This window comes from Rattus norvegicus, chromosome 9 (assembly GCF_036323735.1).
Source record: "Rattus norvegicus strain BN/NHsdMcwi chromosome 9, GRCr8, whole genome shotgun sequence".
Lineage (NCBI taxonomy): Eukaryota > Metazoa > Chordata > Mammalia > Rodentia > Muridae > Rattus > Rattus norvegicus.
Window position 1 is genome coordinate 72,017,824 of NC_086027.1, and position 20,881 is coordinate 72,038,704.

At 44.2% G+C, this 20,881-nt stretch overlaps 1 pseudogene; it reads right to left on the reverse strand.

Moving 5' to 3' along the window:
- Positions 1-12,177: 12,177 nt before the first annotated feature.
- Nop16-ps2 (NOP16 nucleolar protein, pseudogene 2) lies at positions 12,178-19,709 on the reverse strand (annotated as a pseudogene).
- Between the last annotated feature and the right edge of the window lie 1,172 nt (positions 19,710-20,881).

Genomic DNA, 20,881 nt, shown 5'->3' on the forward strand with positions numbered 1-20,881 from the left:
TCTTTTGTTGCTATTGTTAGAAGGAAATTTCTGTTTTCTTCAGATCAAATACATATGTGTGTATACATATATATATAGAGTACATATGTGTTCCAATATGGAATCTTTATTTTCTGCTGGAGTAGTACGCTACTGTTCTCTTGTTTCCAGAACTATCTTAGCTGAGATGAGAGAAATTAAGATTCTTTAAAGATATATTTATTTGGGCTGGAGAGATGGCTCAGTGGTTAAGAGCACTGGCTGCTCTTCCAGAGGTCCTGAGTTCAAATCCCAGCAGCCACATGGTGGCTCATAACCATCTGTAATGGGATCTGATGCCCTCTTCTTGTGTCTGAGCAGCTACAGTATACTTACATATAATAAATATTTTTTAAATGATATATTTATTTTATGTGTCAAAGTGTTTTATCTATGTGTATGAAAGTGCGAGTGCCCTCAGAAGCCAAAAGGTGGCACTGGCTCCTGAGGCTGGAGTTAGAACAGTTGTAAGCCAACATGTAGGTTCTGGGAAGGAAACTGAGTCCGTCACAAGAGCAATAAGAAAATGTGAAAGATTCTTTTAAGCAGTGAGAAAAATTTGTGTATTTATAGTTCTGTTTGCTGAGTTCTCTGCCCAAACAATATTTCTAATACTGTTGGTTGCAGCGACACATGCGTGTCTGCCTGTAGCCCCAAATTCTCTAGAGACTGAAGCACCAAATCACTACAGCCCGAGAGTTTGAAGTCTGTCTGGGCAATAGAACAAGGCCTAGAAGGTAGAGAGAGAGAGAGGGAAGAGGAAAGGGGGAGAGGGAGGAAGAGGGAGGGAGAGGGAAGAGGAAAGGGGGAGAGGGAGGAAGAGGGAGGGAGAGGGAAGAGGGAGGGGAGGGAAGTGGGAGGGAGAGGGAGGGAGGGAGTAACCAAATTTAGCATGTAAACATTCTGGGCATCTGTGGGGTTTTCTCATTTCAACCAATTCTCCCAACTCACTGGATATAACAGAGTGTCCTACAGCTCAGTCAAAAGTGGCACTGTGACACCAATTACCAAGAGTCATCATCAGACCACACAGTTTAGTGGCTCAGTCCCACAAGACAACCTCACTTCAGATGCTAGGCCCAAGCATCAGGTCCTCAGGCTACCCCCAATTCTATCCATGTGGCCAAAGTCAGGTTGTCCTACAACCTCTAGCTTGATGATTTGCCAGAACTGCGTATCCAAACAGCAACACCCATGGTTTATTATCAAGTCTAACCCTAGAACATCGAAACAGAAGAGCAAGATGACCAGGACTGTGGAAGAGCTGAAGGGGCACAGGGTTTCGGTGGCTTCTGGACACATCACCCTCTGAGCTCCAATGTGTGTCCTCCATCCCGGATGCGTTCATACCCTGGCATGTGGAATACTGATGGTCAGGCACGTAGACATGCTTAATTATTAACTCCATCTCCTGCCCCTATCCTTCCCTGGGGCCATGGGGTAAGCAAAGTTTTCAGGCCTCTGATCAAGGTTTGGTCTTTCTGGTCTCTATTTATTCCTAAGCTGTTTGGGGGCAGTTCAAGAGTCACTCATTAGAGAGATACTCTTTTGACCCAGGAATTCTAGGAGCTTTCAGAACTCTGTGGACCAGGGACAATGGCCAAATATCAGCACAGGAGGTACACACATCTGTCATCTGGAAGTTATGAGGGGGCTTAGAGGCTTTGTGTCAGGAAACAAGGACAGAGAGCATGTATATGTTTCTTATACAATACATACACACTAACTGTTTGTTTAGGGCTGGGGATGGAGAGATGGCTCAGTGGTTAAGAGTCAAGGTTCAGTTCCCAGCACCACGTGAAGGTTCAGAGGTAACCCTAGTTCCAGAGGCTCTGAGGTCTTCTGATCTCTGAGGGTAGAGAGGCCTGTGGGGAAGGAGAACACAGGCAACACAATGGCGACACTCTTACACTTAGTAAACTAATAAAGCCTTTTTAAAAAATCCTTCACGTTAAGAGCACCCGACTGCTCTTCCAGAGGTCATGAGTTCAATTCCCACATGGTGGCTTACAACCATCTGTAAAGAGATCTGATGCCCTCTTCTGGTGTATCTGAAGACAGCTACAGTGTACTTATATATAATAAATGAATAAATCATATAATAAATGAATAAATCTTTTAAAAAAAAGAAAAAGAAATAAAAAATCCTTCACAAATGTATTAATTGCTCTAATTTTCCCTTTTGGATTATTCTCATTAACAGGTACTCTTCATAATCTATACCATTAAGGAACAACAGTTGAACCAGGCTGTCTCTGCTTCCCAAATGCTGAGGTGGACCCTAACGTGCCCAGCATATGCTGTCCTTCGAAGCACACCAGCTCTTCCAAAATCAAACCACCCTACTGAACAGAGCAGCTGTGTCTCCATAATCCCAGCCTTCGGCAAGTGGAGGCAGGAGGATGAGGTCATGGTGACCCTCAGCAACCTACAGAATTTAAAGCCAAGCCTGAACAACACGAGACAAAACAAAACAAAGGTACAAAGCAAGTCGGGGAAAAGCTGTAGTAAATGAAAATAGGACATTAATACACACATATTAAGCAATAGGACAAGGTCACGGGAATATTTTCCAGTTCTTTTTAATGTTTCTCTGTGTGTGTGTGTGTGTGTGTGTGTGTGTGTGTGTGTGTGTGTGTGTGTGTGTGTGTGTTTACATGGGCCATGGCACGGATGTGGAGGTCAGAGGGCAACTTTAAGGAGTCATTTTTATCCCACCACATGGGGATCACATTCAGGTGGTGAGGTGCCTTTCCCCGCTGAGCCATCTCACCAGCTGTCAGCTAGGAATGTTTCAGCACACTACAAACACTCTTGTTTCAAGAAGGAAGTTCTTTTTACTGGGCCTAGTGGCATACATCTTTAACCACAGCACAGAGACAGAGGCAGGCGGATCTCTATGAGTTTGAGGCCAGCCTGGTCTACGTAGTGACTTCCAGGTTAGCAGAGCTACAAAAAAAAAAAAAAACAAAAACAAAAAAAACCCATATATATACTTATTTTTAATTACAGATAATGGTATGTGCAGGAGAGTTCAGGTACCCTCAAGGATCAGAATCCCCTGGGCCTGGAGTTGCAGGGGATTGGGAGCTGCCCTGTGTGGGGATTGGGACAGAATGAGTCCTCTGCAAGTGTAGTAGGTGCTCCTAACCACTGAGCCATCTCTCAGTATAGTTCTTTTCACCTTAACAACTGGACACACCAGCAAGATGGTCCAGCAACTTGAGTCTATTCCCCAGAATCCACACAGCAGGCAGAAAGAGAACCAACCCCTGAAGAGAGAGAGAGAGAGAGAGAGAGAGAGAGAGAGAGAGAGAGAGCGAGAGAGCGAGAGAGAGAGAGAGAGAGAGGTTTACAAAAGGAATAAAACAACTGGAAGATACCAAATTCTAGCAGGTGGTTTAAGTCTCATTGCCTCTCCCAATGCTAGGTGACTTGTGCATTCCTGTATTTTGTTAGCAGTCTACCTCAGAGCTCCTCAGTTTCACACTCTATGCTTCCCCAGTTACTCAGTCCTTCCTGTCTTTCCTGACCTCATCACTCTGGAAGAGTACTGATCTTAATTTGGTAGAATGTCTCTTACTTTGGTTTTTCCCCACTGTTTTTGTGTTTGTTTGTTTGTTTGTTTGTTTGATTGATTGATTGTTTTTATGATTAGACGAGGGTTGGAATATTCTCTGCAAGAATCTCAGATGTAATGACCTGCAGGTGATGCCAATGTATTACTAATAACTATATCATTTTCTAGTGCCTCCATAACAAGTACCACAGATTTAGCATCTGAAAGCAACACCCATTTATTATCTCACTTAATATCTCATATTTTATTATTATCTTCTGGTGGTCAGAACTACGAGTGACTTCTGCACCTACCTAGAAATCACAATGCAAAACCTCTGTGGGCTGGACAGCCTTCTCATCAAGGTTAGGTACCAGTCAATTCCTTGAGGTTATATACTGAATGGCTGTCCTGTTGGCTGGCAGGTGAGACTCCCTCTAAGCTATTAGAGTATATTTCCATATGATTGTCACATGACCCCCATCTACAAAGTCATTGACCCCCACTGCAAACAGTCCTCACACTTTCTCTGCTTCTAGACTCAAGTTCACAATGTAGCATAAAGTTGGGCATGTGGCCCACTCCTGTAATCCCATCACCCGGAAGGAAGCCTGAAGTTAGGCACTGCCGCAAATCTGAGTCCAACCCAGAGTATGAGCTGAGACCACAGTGTGAGACCTATTTCAAAGAAAGGAAGAGGATGGGGCAAGAAGGGAGGGAGGGAAAATGGCTGTCTCCTCTAGAGTTGTTTTCACTGGTGGTGTTAAGCCATGGGCACTGAACTTGAACCCCTGCAGCAGCAGTACGAGCCCCATGCTTTTATTTTTCTAAAAATAAACCTGTTAATCATAAATGGAAAAAACCAAGTTCGTAGTGGAGAAATCCAGAAAGCAATATTTTAACTAGTGGTCAGTGTTATCATCATCACTAGCGAAGTTGGTAAAATTCTGGTTGCCCACTCCTTCCCATCCTGCATAAGGATGGTGGGTGGCTCACAACCATCTGTAATCCCAATTCAAGAGGATCTGACACCCATTTCTGACATCCTTGGGCACCAGGCATGTACATGGTACACACACACATATATATACATTCAGGCCAACATGCACATTAAGCAAAATCGCTTTATTCTAATTAAGTCACAAAAACACCACACCTGGTTGGAGGAAGCCACTTAAACACCTGTCCAGTCCCAAGCTATACATCTTGGTGAACTTCTATATACCTACAACGGCCATTCTGAAGACAAGGGGCTTTGCTTAGGGCTTTACACTTTTTTTTAAGATTTATTTATTTTATGTGTATTAGTACACTGTAGCTGTCTTCATGCACATCAGAAGAAGGCATCAGATCCCATTACAGATGCTTGTGAGCCACCATGTGGTTGCTTGGATTTGAACTCAGGACCCCTGGAAGAGCAGTCAGTGCTCTTAACCGCTGAGCCATCACTCTAGCACACGGCTTTACACTTTACTACTAACTACATTTTGTATTTAATCTTGAAGTTGTTGCATAATTAAGTTTTTGAGGGAGATATTTGTGTCTATGCAAATGCTCTATTTCTCTGCAATACGTGTCTTTTCTTGTATGAGCTCACTGTATGCTAGTTTCTTCTATGTGCTAATTACGTGTGCTCTGCTTTGTCAGGGAATCTTGCTGTATCCCAGGCTTGCTTTAATGCTCAGTCTGTTGTCAGCCTACCAAATCCTGAGATTAGAAGTAGGTGTCTCTACACCTGGCTTAAGTTACCACAAGCTTAATTAATGGCCTAAGCCAACACAAATGTATTAGCTTGTCATTCTGGAAACAAAACTCCAAAATAGTATTTACTTGGCTAAAATTACGATGTTAGTAAGAGGTGTGGTGACCTCCATCACACCTTCATGTATGACCTACTATGCACACAGTTTATCTTGGCACTTGGCAGGAAGCCCTCCTGGTCACAACAGCTAGTCCTAGCTAGTCCAAGCAAACAATAACAAAAGGTCTTAGGACCGTCCCATTCCCAGACACAGCAGGAATACCCCATAGCCCTCCTTCAGTAGCGTTCCTGTCTTTACCTTGACAGGCGGCAGCAGCAGATCCTCCAGTCTCCCTCCGACTCTGTTCTAGATGCCTTCCTCTAAGGACTCTGGTTTGAGGCCCACCTGGACCATACAGGGTCATCTCCCCATTTTAAGACATTTAATGTATTAACATGTATAAAATGTCTTTTGCTGTGCAAGCCTGTTCACAGGTCCAAGCATGGCACCCTTGAGAGCTGCTATTCTACTTCCCACATGAACATATTTGGACTAATGAGATAATTGATCAATCTATCATAAAGCTATTTTTTCTGTTTTAAGATGGAGTCCCTGCTATGTGGCCCAAGCTTGCAATGTGTCACCATGCCCTGTATAGAAAGTGATATTGTTGGGGTTGTAGATTAAACTAGGGATCCCTACAATGCTAAGCAAGTACTCTACACTGAGAATAAGCGCCACACTCTTTTGCTTGTTTCTTTAAATAGGGTCTCCAGCCCCCTCTAGGGATGACCTTGACCTCCTAGTCATCTGTTTCCACCTCCCAATTGCTAGGATACTAGGCATGTGCGGGCATACCCTGTGTGTGCGGTGCTGGGGACCAGACTCTGGGCTTCATACACACAAGGCAAACGCTCTGCCAAGCACCAAACAATTAATTGTTGTGTTTTGTTTGGAGAGAGGTTCTCACTCTAGTCCAGGCTACACGGGAACTCATGATGACCTCAAATTCACAGTAATCCTCCTGCCTCAACTAGCCAAGTACTGAATACACATATTATACATACTATTATAAAATATTATAATATATTATTAATATAATAATAGCAATATTATTATATTATGTGTTGTATAATACATAATATTATATAATTATTACATATAGTAGCCACAACTGTGCCTGGTGCTTTTAAAAAAACTGTATTTGTGCATTTGTCTAAATCTTTAATAAAAGTAAAAGTCATTAATTCCCCCCTGGCAGGACACTGGTTTCAATTCTGTCCTCTAGCAACAATGAAAACTGTCAACCCATCTGTCTGTTCCTCTCTTTCATGTTTGTACCAGCAGCACAGATTTTTACCCAGCTGTAAAATTAATGATTCTAATCCACCCTACTGTGCTACTCTGCTGTATAAAGAGCGGTTTGTAAACCCCACACACATCCCTGGCTGGGAATTACATCTTTAGAGCCACATAAAAAGAGTAAAATCGGGTTGGGGATTTAGCTCAGTGGTAGAGCGCTTGCCTAGGAAGCGCAAGGCCCTGGGTTCGATCCCCAGCTCTGAAAAAAAAAAAAAAAAAAAGAACAAAAAAAAAAAAAAAGAGTTAAATCATGTAAGCCAGGCATAGTCATGCATGCAGTGGCTGCAATAACCCAGGAGGCTCGCAAAAGAGGTTCACGTCTGCTGAAGATTTTGGAGTCAGACTAGGCAACATAGTAAGATCCTATCTCAAAAGAAAAACATTTAAAAATAAATAAATGTTCTCATCCTATTCTTGGCCGTAATGCATTCTTACTCTTTATTCACTTATTCATTGAGTAAATGTTTATTGAATATCTGACTTTGGAAAGCACTGTCGTAAATATTGGTGACAAACAGTGAGATGTAACAAACCATAATTTAAAAGACAGAAAAGCTGCTTTCAGTAGCTTAATCTCAGGATCATCTGAGTAGCTAAAGTAGCCTTCCTAAGAGCAGTTTTATAAGTGGAGTTTCCCCTCATTGTTTCAACTGACACGAAATAGGTACTTGGTGTAAAGCACTGTGTGCCAACAGCGGTGGTGGTGGGCAGTGGGAGACGAGAGGACCAGGAGGACCCAAGGCCAGCCGAGAGCACAGGAGACCCTGTCTCAACAAAAGGGCTAAGGAGATTATCAGTAGGCAACGGGGCTTGCTGTACAGGTCTGGATACCTGAATCCAGTGGTAGAAGTTTGAAAATGGAGGAGAGAAAAATAAAATCAGTCAGTCTTTTTGAAAAGAGTTCAAAGACAGCCTGGACTATGCAGTGAGGACACCCCACACCCCTCTGCACACACAGAAGGAAGTTATTTAATTCTTTCTGTTTTAGTGCTGAGCTTCCCACTGGTTGCATTAGGAATCACTCTGGGACTAGAGAAATGGCTCAGCCCTTGCCGTTGTCGCAGAGGACCCAGTTCAACCCCCATTACCTACACGGCAGCTTACAACTGTCACACAACTCCAGTTCTAGAAACCAGTACCGTCTTCTGAACTCAGAGGGCATTAGGCACAGACACACACATGCAGACGAAACCCATAAAATAAACATTTGTATAGCCACAGGATTCTCAGTGTCTGCTCCCGTTCTTTGAGACTTGTTTTACATTTTATGCGTATATAAGTTTTGCCTGCGCATGCGTATGTGTACCACCGGAGTGTCTGGTATCCTTGGAGGTTCAGAGGAAGGTGTCAGATCTGCCAGAACCGGAGTTACAGACAGTTGTGAGCTGTTGTGTGGGTGCTGGGAACGAAACCGGAGTCCTCTGCTATAGCCGCAAGTGCCCCACTGAGCAAGTCTCCAGCCCCCACTCTCATTCTTAAAGATCAGACTCTTGTGGGTGAATCTGTGGTTTAGTTCTGTAATCCAAGGTCTTCAGGAAATGAGGCAAGAAGGTTCTAGATGCCAGGCCAGTCTTAGTAAGATTCTGTCAGAGAAAATCGCTTTAAAAGGGCTGGAGACACAGCTCAGAGGTAGAACACATACCTAGTTTGGGTGAGGCACTAAAGTACCCAAGAGTCCCAGAGGAGAAGGAAAGCTAAAGTGGAGGTCCTACTGCCATCCCCAGTGGTGCCTATGTGTCACTCCGGCACTAAGGGGGTTGAGAAAGAAGTGTCGCAAGTTCAAAGAAAGCCTGGGCTACCTCAGGAGGCCCTGTCTCGAAGGCAGCAAACTTACTTACAAATGTGGAATTCCTAGAACTGCCTAATGCTGAACATGATACTAGCAGCCGTACTTGGTGGGGCAAGCCTATAACCCCAGCATTGGGAAGGCTGAGGCAGCAGCATTGCTGCAGTTCTCTTGGCCACATAGTGGCTTTCAGGTGTCCAAAGAATGTCTCAAAAATAAAAAGTAGCAATAACTACTTTGTGGATGACATTATCCTAGCATTGCCATCTCACAGGTAATGGAGTACAGTGACGGTTAACTTTCCATTGGAGACAGGTCTTCCTGTATCCCAGACTGGCCTTGAACTTGCTATGCAGCCAAGGATGACCTTGAACTATATTTTTTTTTAGATTTATTTATTTTAGCTATAGAAGTACACTGCAGCTGCCTTCAGACACACCAGAAGAGAGCATAGGATCCCATTACAGATGGTTGTAAGCCACCATGTGGTTGCTGGGAATTGAACTCAGGATCTCTGGAAGAGCAGTCAGTGCTCTTAACCGCTGAGCCATCTCTCCAGCCCGACCTTGAACATTTTTAAAAGCATTTACATTTTGTTATGAGTGTATTGCCTGCATGTATGTCTGTAGGCCATGTGCATGCTGAGTGCCCATGGAGGTCAGAAGAGGGCACTGGATTCCCGGGATTGAAGTTACAGATGGTTGTGAGCCACCAGGGCATGCTAGGAATCAAACCTGGGTCCTCGAGTAACCAGGACTCTTAACCACTGGGCCATCTCTTCAGCTAGACCTCGACCTTCTGATCCTCCTGCCTCTAACTCTGAGGACCTGGGATTGTAATTGTAGGCACTGTACTACCTACCATGGCTGGCTGATGCTTACTAAGACTGAGAATGGGCTCCAGAGCCGTGCGCATGCTTGGTAAACACACTGCCGACTGAACTTCTCCGTACTTGGCTACATTAGATGTGCTTCCATTAGATGTGCTTAGATTTGCAAAGCACATCAGATTTGTGAGGAGCACCACCCTCCTTCAATGTGGATGGCTCCACCCAGTGTCTCTGGGCCTAAGGAAGCCATTTCTCCTTCTGTTTCCTGGTGGCCATGAATGAATAGCACTGACCCACTACACCTTCCCAGATACAATGGACTGGAAACAAAATCAAAACCGAATTTTCCTCTTTGGCTGTTTCTCAGGTATTTTTGTCACAGTGATGAAAACCGTCTAACAGAATGATAGGGCTAGGGTTCCCATTTAGAGAACTGATCCTACAGCTCTCTCTCTCTGAGTACATGAATGATGGATCTATCATCACATTGCCACCCAGTAAGTGGTGCTGGATGTCACGATCTCTTTAAACTGTTCACAGCTTAGTGATTTCCCCCAACTTTGTCATAGTTGAAAAACTGTAATTTCAACAGACTGGAAATACGCAGGGTGAAAATCTCAGAAATAGACTAAGTGCTGTGCAGACTTAGATCTACATCAGAATCCTGCTGATGTGCAAAGGCAGTTTTTGAGACGGCGTCGTGTCCTAGGCAGGCCTCGAGCTTGCTAAGTACTTGAGGAGCACATTAACTTTGATCCTCCTGAAAGTTGGGAATGTATACCACCATGCCCAGGTTTAAGCAGTTGCTAGGGTTTGTTTTCTTTTCTTTTCTTTTCTTTTTTTTTTTTTTTTTTTGGAGCTGGGGACCGAACCCAAGCGCTCTACCACTGAGCTAAATCCCCAACCCCAGTTGCTAGGGTTTGAACCCAGGGTTTCCTACATGCTAACAAGTACCCTACCGACTAAGCTCCCTAGTTCTGGCCCTAGAACAGTTATTTCTACATGGGAGAACATGTTTCATATATGGAAAAGTGTTTTCCTACTTTAGGACCTCAAGAGTATACTGTTTTTCTTTTCTTTCTTACTTCTTTAAGATTTTTATCCCTTCGAGACAGGGTTTCTCTGTGTAGGCCTGGATGTCCTAGAACTTGCTCTGTAGACCAGGCTGGCTTTGAACTCACAGAGATCTTTCTACCTCTGCAGCACTGACATTAAAGGTGTGAGCTACCACACACCCATATTCTTAAAGCAAATCTCCCAGTCCTGCATGTAATTTTTCTTTTAATGTGTTTGCATTTGGTGTACATATGTGTACACGTGTGCAGGGGTGAGAGAATATGTGTGTATAAGCATGCACATGGAGGCCTGAGGTTGATGTCAGGGCTCTTTTACCTTGTTCAGTAAGGTCAAGTTTCTCAGTGAAACCCAGACCTGGCTGATATGGCTGGTCTTGCTAACAGTTTGCCCTGGGGGAACCTGGGTGCTGTCTCTAGCCTTCCGAGGCTGGTTACCGGTGGTTACCATACCCACCCAGCACTTATGTGGACTCTGATCATCCGAACTGGGGTCCTCATGCTTTTGTGGAAGTCTTAGCCATCTACCCAGCCCAATCCTACATTTAAAAAAAAAATGGGGGTTGGGGATTTAGCTCAGTGGTAGAGCACTTGCCTAGGAAGCGCAAGGCCCTGGGTTCGATCCCCAGCTCCGAAAAAAAAGAACAAAAAAAAAAAAAAATGGAATGAATAAGGTGTGGAGGCACTTGTTTATCTGAGTATGCAAGAGCTGGGGCAGGGGAATTGCTAAAACTCAAGGTCAGCTTGAACTACGTGATGTGAACATTCTTCAAAAATAGAACAGGAGAGGAGAGTGGAGGAGGAGGAGGGAGCTGAGGAAGAGGAGGAAGAGGGGAAAGAAGGAGAGGGAGAAAGGAGAAAAAGAAAGATGAGGAGGGAGAAAGGGAGGGAGGGAGAGGGGAGGAGGGAGGGAGGCCGAGGGAGAAGAAATCCTAAGCAGGTGTGCTGCGATTTGCCTATGACATTGCACTTGTCAAATGGAAACAGCAGTCAGAAGTCCAAGGGTGTCTTTGGCCACAGAGCAAGTTCAAAGCCAGTCTGGGCTGTAGGAGACCCTGTCTCAAAACAAAACAACAAAACAGATCAAAATCAGTATGGAATGTCTTCAGTCACAGCATTCCAGACAAAGACAAGCAAGTTTCTCTTGTGAGTTTGAGGCCAGCCTGGTCTGTTCTCCAAAGTGAGACCCTATGTCACACAAACAAGCATAGCAAAGTAACAGCAAAACAAAACCCCATACAATGTGAAAAGGAAAAAAAAATTAATTTCTTTGAAATTTGAAATATAGTAAGAAGGAATATTATTTAAAGTTTTAGAAAATAGAAAACCTGCAAAATATCTCTTACAAGTCAAAATACACATAATCTAAAAATGTATTGAAATTTCGCGTGTGTCTATTTGTGCATGTGGTGTGTGGAGGACGCACTGACATACAGCACACTTAAGACTAAGGGAGGGTGTATGTCCTCTCTCCTGTCTTATGGCTGTGAAACACCTTCCACTGAACCTAGAGCTTACCTGACGAGCAGTAAACAGCAGCAACCCAAACACGTACGGGGTACAGCAGTGTGTGGCCGGCTAAGTGACTGTCGGATTCAAATTCAGGTTCTCACGCTTACTCAGAGGGTGTTCCTTCCCACTGAGTCACCAACCCAGCCCTTCAGAACAAGTCTGTAGGGTTTTTTACTTGTTTGCACTTTTTTTTTTTTTTTTTTTTTGGTTCTTTTTTTCGGAGCTGGGGACCGAACCCAGGGCCTTGCGCTTCCTAGGTAAGCGCTCTACCACTGAGCTAAATCCCCAGCCCCAAATTTTTATTTTTTCAAGACAGGGTTTCTCTGTGTAGCTCTGGCTCTTCGGAAACTCACCCGGTAGACCAGGCTGGCCTTGAATTCAAAGAAATCCACCTGCCTCTGCTTCCCCAGTGCTGGGACTAAAGGTGTACATAAACCACCACCTGGCAAAAGTATTTTATTTTCATGATTTATTTTTATTTTATGTGTTTCGGTGTTTTACCTGCATGTATTTTGTATGAGGGTGTTAGATATCCTAGAACTGGAGTTACAGACAGTTGTGAGCTGCCATGTGGGTGCTGGGATTTGAACCCAGGTCCTTTGGAAGAACAGCCAGTGCTCTTAACTGCTTAGACATCTCTCCAGCTCCTTGAAAGTATTTTTATGAGCATATATAACTATACATAATTTACTCTGGGTTGCTGTTGCTAATGCTTACGACTGATTTTCTTTTTCTTTCTTTTTTTTGGCAATGTATAAAAGCACACTTTTTTTTTCAAGAGTGCTGAAGATACAATACAGGCAACTGGAGGTTTTTACGTCATTCGTAGTTGAGGATAGTTAGGCCCCACTCACCCCTTGCCCACGATCCTGCTGGAGAACAGACCTCACATTCTCAGGCCACTGCTTGCAACAGGCTTGTCACCAAGGATGGCCATGTCCTGGAAAGCCCAGGAGTGGCACACAGTAGAGTAGTACCTGGCAATCTGCCAGTCCCAGAAGGCAGGCTTGGGTCCCTGATGTTTGACTTAAACCATGGCCAACAAAAGCAACACAGAGTGAGCAAAGGCCTAGGTCCTTGGCCTTCTACAGTCACGCCCAGCTTCCTGGAAAGTCTCTGGAGGGACCCAAGGCTGGGAGCACTGAGGAGGAGGAGGCAGTGCCTACAGAAGCCCATGGCTGCAACACTTGCTACTGGGCTGCTGGTCCATCTGCGCTAATAACATTCCCTGGGGCAACGCCAGAGTTAGCTGGGCAGAGTAAACGCAAAAACACGACACAGGGGTGCCTTTAATCCCACCTAGGGCTACACGGAGAAGCCCAGTGTCAAACAAAACAGAAACACCTAATCATGTTACACAGGTAAAACTCTTTTTATCATGTACAGAATACATTGAAATAGAGCATCTCCTCTGAACACAAGACAGCAGGCCCTGGCTTTCTATAAGCTCCCAACACAACACAAACCATGGCCTTGAAAGAGTTCCTTCTCCTCCAGGTGGTGGTGGTACACACCTTTAATCCCAGCACTTGGGAAGCAGAGGCAAGTGGATCTCTGAGTTCAAGGCCAACCTGGTCTACAGAGGGAGTTCTAGGACAGATAAGGCTATTAGAGAGATGCTCTCTCAAAAAACAAAACGGAGTTCCTTCTCCAGCAGGAAGGAGGGGCGCAGGGGAAGAGGCAGAGACAGTGTGCATGTAAAACCTGATTCCATAGGACTTTCCCAGCATCATCTGAAACTATACATCCCTTGCCTTACAGCCTGGGTTTGGTTTCTTTGGGCCACCAGACCTAGGTCTCCGGGTGTGCACTACTCAGTCTACCTCTATCTTCTTATTCTGCAAAGAATCCATGAAGACTTGCCATTCCATTGGGTTAAAAGCGCTTATAGACATTGATCTCGTTCCAAATCTGTTTTGGGGTGTCTTGATAGTAATTTTTCTTCTCTTGGCCATGGCCTTATAGTCCTCCCGTGATTCTCCACCACGTAATAAACATAATCGATGAGGTCCTGAGACAAGGTATTTCCTTTCTTCTGTGGGAGGCTGGCTTCTGCCTCCAGGTCATTTACCACATAGGGCTTCCGAACAAGATCCTTGGGTCTCTCCTCGGTGTCTACCTCCATGGCCTCTTACGGAGGGGAACTGCCTTGTTGGGGTCCATGGCCAACCCCATCTCCGCCATGTTCTGCCGCACGGATTTGGTGTGGTCCCAGGCATGTCGGATGTGGGAACACTCGATCCGTGGAGCTTCCTTCCACGACGAGCATTCCGGTTCAGACGTTGACGCTTTCCGTTGACGTTGTAACTGAACTTCTGCCTCCGAGTCTTTCCATTAGCCTTGGGCATCACACAAACTTCTGCACCAGCAGCTCAAACTCCGAATCACACTCTCAGAGCCTCGTGTTAATAGTCTCAGTCCCCAATGCCCGCTACAACTGATTTTCTATCAATTTTAAATTTAAATTTAATTATAAATTTAAAGAAATTATAAATTTAAAGAAATCAAAAGTAGTATTCAAATGGACCAAGAAATTGTGTTATATGGCAAAATTGCATTGTATCACTTACTAGTTAATACCACAACCATTGTATGAGACTCACTGAGCAGCTGCCAAGCTGAAGTGAGTCATCTGATCAGTATCACAGTGATTGAATGGGTAAAGTTAATGAGTATGATAACTGGTCCAGAAGAAAAACATGTCTGTTCTTTTTTTCTGGAGCTAGGAATTGAACCCAAAGCCTGGACTGTCAAGGCAGGTGCTTTACCAGGAAAAAAAATATAAGGTGCAACATAGTTAATCAAAGTTAAGAATATCACTGATTTGGTCAAACCTACTTAGCAACCAAGACGTTGTAATCATAATGAATTTATCATTTGGATTGGAAAGAAAAGGGTGACCAACATCTTTGATGTGTTAGCTTGATAAAGAGGAATCAGGAGAAGTCTAAGGACTAACCATGGGACTTAGACTTAGATAGTGGATGGTAGGGAATGGAGGTGCGGATCCTTTTGGTCAGCTATGTGTACATAAACTAGCCTATATCAGAGACTAGCAGAGGCAACTTGATTTTATGGAACCATGCTGAATCAGAAGGCATGGGGGAGGAGCTCTCAGTGAGGGAGGAATGACCTTTTCCCTGACAGAAGAGCCTATTTAATCCAATTTCTCACCCAGTCCCTTACCCAGCAATTTAATGCCTAGAGAAATGACCTCATTCTGGGAGCAAGCATTTTGCTCATTATATTAACACTGGCACCAGGTTTGAAGAGCAAAGTTGACATCACTGTTCCCATTTAAGAGCATGCCAGATACTTCCTGGGATGTAACACTGAGTAAGCACAGTCCTTACCTGGTGGCCTTAATTTAAACTATTAGAGGTAAGAGCAGGGTGTTGTATTAGAACAGTAAAAGCCCCTAGGGATCTTTTCGGTGGGTCTAGCACAAAGGTTTTCTACCCCACTGCAGGTTGCTTCTCATTCCGTCTCTTAGGACTGCTTCTTTTGCACGTGTACTTACAGGGCGATGGCAAAAGCATAGTGGAAGAACCAAGTCCAGTCAGAAAGGATTTTTTTTGTTGTTTTTTTTTTCCCCCGGAGCTGGGAACCGAACCCAGGGCCTTGCGTTTGCTAGGCAAGCACTCTACCACTGAGCTAAATCCCCAACCCCCCAGTCAGAAAGTTTATCAGGGGACTTTTAGCTGTGTGGATGGTTTTCATTATACATCCCTGGCTGGCTGGGAACGCATTACATAGCTCCTGCTTGGCCTCCAACTCCTACACTCCTTCCTGTCAGCCTCCTGAGTGCTGGCATTACTACAGTGTGCTCCTATACCTGGCACCAAATATCTTAAGACTTAGAGGGCACTAGAGATGCTTCAGAGGTTAAGAGTGATTGTTCTTCCAGAGGGCCAAGGTTCAACTTCCAACATTCACATGGTGGTTTACAACAACCTGTAACCCCAGTCCCAGGGGATCTGAGGCCCTTTTCTGGCTGCCTTGGGTGCACATAGCACATATACATGCATACAGGGCAAAAACCTCATACACACAAAAATAAAATAAAAACAAAAGATTAGATATCTCCTTCGGTACCCAGTGATTTCTACAATGTCAGATTTTCCTAAAATCATGCTGTTTGTCCTACTACCTGATTATGCCAGGGGACTCACTCCATTTTTACCGAAGAGTAAGATATTTTATAAGCTGAACCTAAGTTAAGCACATATGTAGAAAAGGTAGATTTTAGGTATTTGCTTTATTGTTTATTTATTTACTTAGGCAGAGGCTCGTGCATACCCCTGGCTGGTTCAAACTCTATGCAGTTGAGGATAACTCGGATGACCTGATTCTCCTACCTCAATCTCTCAAGTGTTGTGATTAACAGGTGTGTACCCCTACTACTGGCCACGATCACTTACATAATATATGAGATGACAACATGAGTGGAAAGTATGCGCTAAGCACATTAGAAGGAAGCCACCAGAGGCACTGCTGGTGAGACAAGCTGCCTCTCCCATCCACAGAGAACAAAGGTTTGAAAAGAGATGGTCCGAATATATTACATACAAATACTTGGCTGATAGTGAAGGGTGTGGACCACAGAGGACACATTCTAGTTACTGAAAAGGAAAGCTAATTCCCAAGGGACCAATGCTGCCCAGGGATACTTAGCTCTTAACTGACCATTCCGTGAGACTTGCAGAACAAGCCCTGCCCCATAGAGGCGTGGCTGTGTACTTCCTGCTAAGCAAACAAAAATGTCCAGTTTCTGCTTTATGGGCATTATAGTTTGAAGAGCTACAGGAAGTGACTTGCTCTAGGATTATTTACCTATGCAATGACACACCTCAGATAAATACCTTTCTCCCAGCATTGGGAAAAAAAGGCTTAAAATTTCATTACAAGTTGGACATGGTGGTGCACACCCTGAATCACAACATTGAGGTGTCAGAGGGAGGCAGACCTCTGAGTTCAAGACCAACCTGATCTATACAATGAGTCAGATCGGTTAGGGCTACAACCCCAAACCAAACCAAGCACATTTATTTGAGTATGTATGTGCAGTGTGCAGGTGTCATCGTGGTCTGCACATGGAGGTCAGGACAACTTTCAGGGAGCAGTTCTCTCCTTCCACCATGAGTCCCAGGGGGCAAACTCAGGGTTGGTGGCAAATGCGTTTACCTGCTGAGCCTTCTCACCAGTTCACTGCTTATTTCTAAAACTGTCACCCAGACTAGTGTGGAACTTGTGATGTTCCTGCTTCTGAGTGAAAAAATAACATGCATGCACGCACAATGAGAGTTCTCATTGGCAAGGAAGTAGACTGATGAGAGTCAGACCTGTTCCTTCTAGTTTAAACGCTAGTCCAGAACTTCAGAAACAGATAGATGTTTCTGCTCTTTAGCAGTGAGGCAAGTCCACTCTGCTAGTAGGACCACAGGGCAGTTCTAAAGTCTGAGAAGTCTCACCAGGTTCAGTGGCCCTAACTTGTCCCCATGAAATCCTGCTTTATTTTTATTGTTCACGGAATAACATTCATCTCAGCATTAAGGTGACTTTCCATCTTCTGGCAGGGGCTTACTTATCTTGCTAAATACAAGAGGGGCTAGGGCGGGTTTCAGTCACTGAAGTGCCCGCTTTACAAATATGAGGATCTGAGTTCAAGCCTCAGAACTCACATAAAAAAGCTGGTTGGCAACACACACACACACACACACACACACACACACACACACACACACACACACACTGCAGTTAAGTCCAATAAAATGGTAATGGAGCAACTTCACTCTTGTATACAAACTACAGTGTTACGCATTTTATTGAGGAGTATTACTTCTCATGAGATAATACTGACCTGCAGTAGCCCAGGTCACACATCCATAGGACACCCACCCACCAGAGAACCATCTCCTAAGAAGCCATTGACTTGACCTGACCCAGGGGTGGTGGTACAGGCCTGTGGTTCCAGCAGTCGAGAGGCAAAATTGGAAAGACTGGAACTTCGAGGGCAGCATGGGCTACAAAGCAAGATTTTCCTTGGTGGGGAATCAAAACGAACATATTTTTTCTTTAGATCTATTTAACAGATAAGGCTGGAGCGATGGCTCAGTGGTTGAGACTGGAGTGATGGCTCAGTGGTTAAGAGTGCTTGCTGCGGGGCTGGGGATTTAGCTCAGCGGTAGAGCGCTTACCTAGGAAGCGCAAGGCCCTGGGTTCGGTCCCCAGCTCCGAAAAAAAGAACCAAAAAAAAAAAAAAAAAAAGAGTTCTTGCTGCACAACCACAGACCCTGACTACCCATGAGCTCAGTGCTGTGGAGGTGGGGACAAAGGACTGATGAGGCTTGCTGGACGGCAGCCTAGATGCACGGAACAAGTGTGTTAGAGGACTCGTGGTGTCTCCTCTGGTTTCTTTGAACAAAGGCGTGCACATACTACACACACACACATGCGTGTGTGCTAATACCATAAAAGTAGAAGAGGAACTAGTTAGAGAGAGGGTCGATGGGAGAGTAAGAGGACAAGATAGAGTAATAGGAGGTATGAAACTTTATTACAGCATGAAACTGTCACAGTGAAACTCATTATATGTAAGTAATACATGCTAACAAAATATTTTTAAACGCTAAGAGGGGTCTCAATCTTATCCTACACTCACTCACCTAGAGGTTTGCAGGTTTTACACTGGACATGAGCAATGAAGCTTAGTATAGAATAAGAAAGTATTTATAGGAACTAGACTTAAAGGATTTCATTTTATAATCTATACTGCTTTCATTACTTAAGTACCTGCTTAAGTGTGGTACATGTCCCATGCCTATGGGAAGAACTAACTGTCCAGTGACTATTCTTCCTTTCCTTATAGTGCTGTTCCAGGACGGCCTTGAACATAGGACCCTCCCACTTCGCCTTAAGTGTTGGATGTGTGCCACACCTGCTCCATGTTGACATCTTACATGTTTTAAAATTAATGCATCTGGGCGTTTGTGTGTGTAAGCACATGCCTTGGCACATGTGTAGAAGTCAGTTCTCTTCTTCCAAAATGTGGGTTGCATGACTTGATGGCATGCACCTATTAGTTCCGTTGTTACTGGCCCCATGTTAATATTTTTGAAAATTACTTATGTGTTTGCCTGTGTTGTATGGATATGTACCATGAGCATGTCTGGTGCATGAGGAGGCCAGAGAAGGCATCAGATGCCCTGGAATTACAGAATTTTGATCTGCCACATGGGTGCTGGTAACCAAACTCAGGTCCTCGTAAGAGCAGGAAGTGCTATTAAACACGTCTCCAGATTTCCGCTATGTCCACTCCCATGCTATCCTTTAAAAAACCCACAATGCTTTGGTTGTTAAACTTGCTATAGCTTTTGAATTGATAGCTTAATTGCTGGTGAGGTGATTCTGGCTCTAATGGGCTGGCAACCTGTTGTCAAATGCTGGCACTGACACATACATGAGTACGTACTCAGCAGTTCCCTCTACTTCAGTACCTAGCATATGGCTTTCTTGTTCTGCAGGCACTGTTTGGTTTTGCTCTCAGAAACCAAGCCTGGCGGCCCAAACTGTATGTAGTCCCAGAACTTAAGAGACAGAGGAGAAAGATTCAATAGTTAAGTCTGTCCTTGGCTACATAGTGACTTTGAAGTCAGTCTAGGATACATAAGATCTTGTCACAAAATAAAACAGGCAAAATACATACACATATACTGACAGACAGACAGACACACAGACACACACACCACGCAGTAAATTACACTACAACTGTTAAAAACTTTCATCAAAATAAACAAAGAAGGTCTAAGTAATAAATTAATTTTCTTTCTTTTTTTTTTCTTTTTTCCGGAGCTAGGGACTGAACCCAGGGCTTTGCGGTTGCTAGGCAAGCGCTCTACCACTGAGCTAAATCCCCAACCCCTATAAATTAATTTTCATAAGCTGTGGTAGTAGCATTATTGATTGGGCTACCACAGGAGGATTCATTAAATGTCTTAGATCCTGGGAGAGGAAGGCGCTTTTGTAGGAAAATATAAACCTGGTAGAGGTCATAGAAAGCATGATTACTGCTCAACCTAGGAACTCAAGTCCCTGATGGTGACTTTCAGTTCAGGATCAAGGACTCACTGGCAGGCTCTCACTACAGCCTCCGGCAGCAACCAGTAACATTTGAGTCTGCTTTACAATGGAGCCAGCCCTCAGTTACTGAGCTCTCAGGAACTGGCCAAAAGTTTTATAAACTTTCTGATTTAACTGTGGGGTTGAACCTGTAGTTACTATAAATTTTTATCCTCAGCTTACAAACGAAGAAACAATGTTTAAAAATGTCCAACTCGGGGGCTGGGGATTTAGCTCAGTGGTAGAGCGCTTACCTAGGAAGCGCAAGGCCCGGGGTTCGGTCCCCAGCTCCGGGAAAAAAAAAAAAAAAAAAAATGTCCAACTCGGGGTTGGGGATTTAGATCAGTGGTAGAGCACTTACCTAGCAAGCGCAAGGCCCTGGGTTCGGTCCCCAGCTCCGAAAAAAAGAAAGAAAAAAAAATGTCCAACTCTTCCAAAGTTAAACAAGATCTGATCTGGCAAGAAATGCTTTAGTAAGTCAGGGATAATCATGGTGGCACGACCAGGTAGTGCCAGCTTTATAGGAGGCTGAGGTGAGAAGGAGAAAACCATACCAAAACAATGCCTCCCCCCAAAAACAAACAAACAAACAAACAAAAGACCACTTGTCTCCATGTACACACTTCCCAGAGTCCTCTAGCACTAGCATGCAGTTTCCCTCTTGGGGTGAAAATTTTATTTTACTCTTAGAAGCAAAACTCCATGAATCTAAGTTTGGGAACCATGGCAAGACCTTTACACCACTCTTGCCACTGGGATCTAAGTGTATTTATTCTTAGTTCCTGGAGGGCAGTCCAAAGTTGCCAGATCACCTTAGCCATATCCAGGCCCTCTCCACTGAGAATTCCCTTCACTGAAGACTGACACTGTGTGAAACACAGA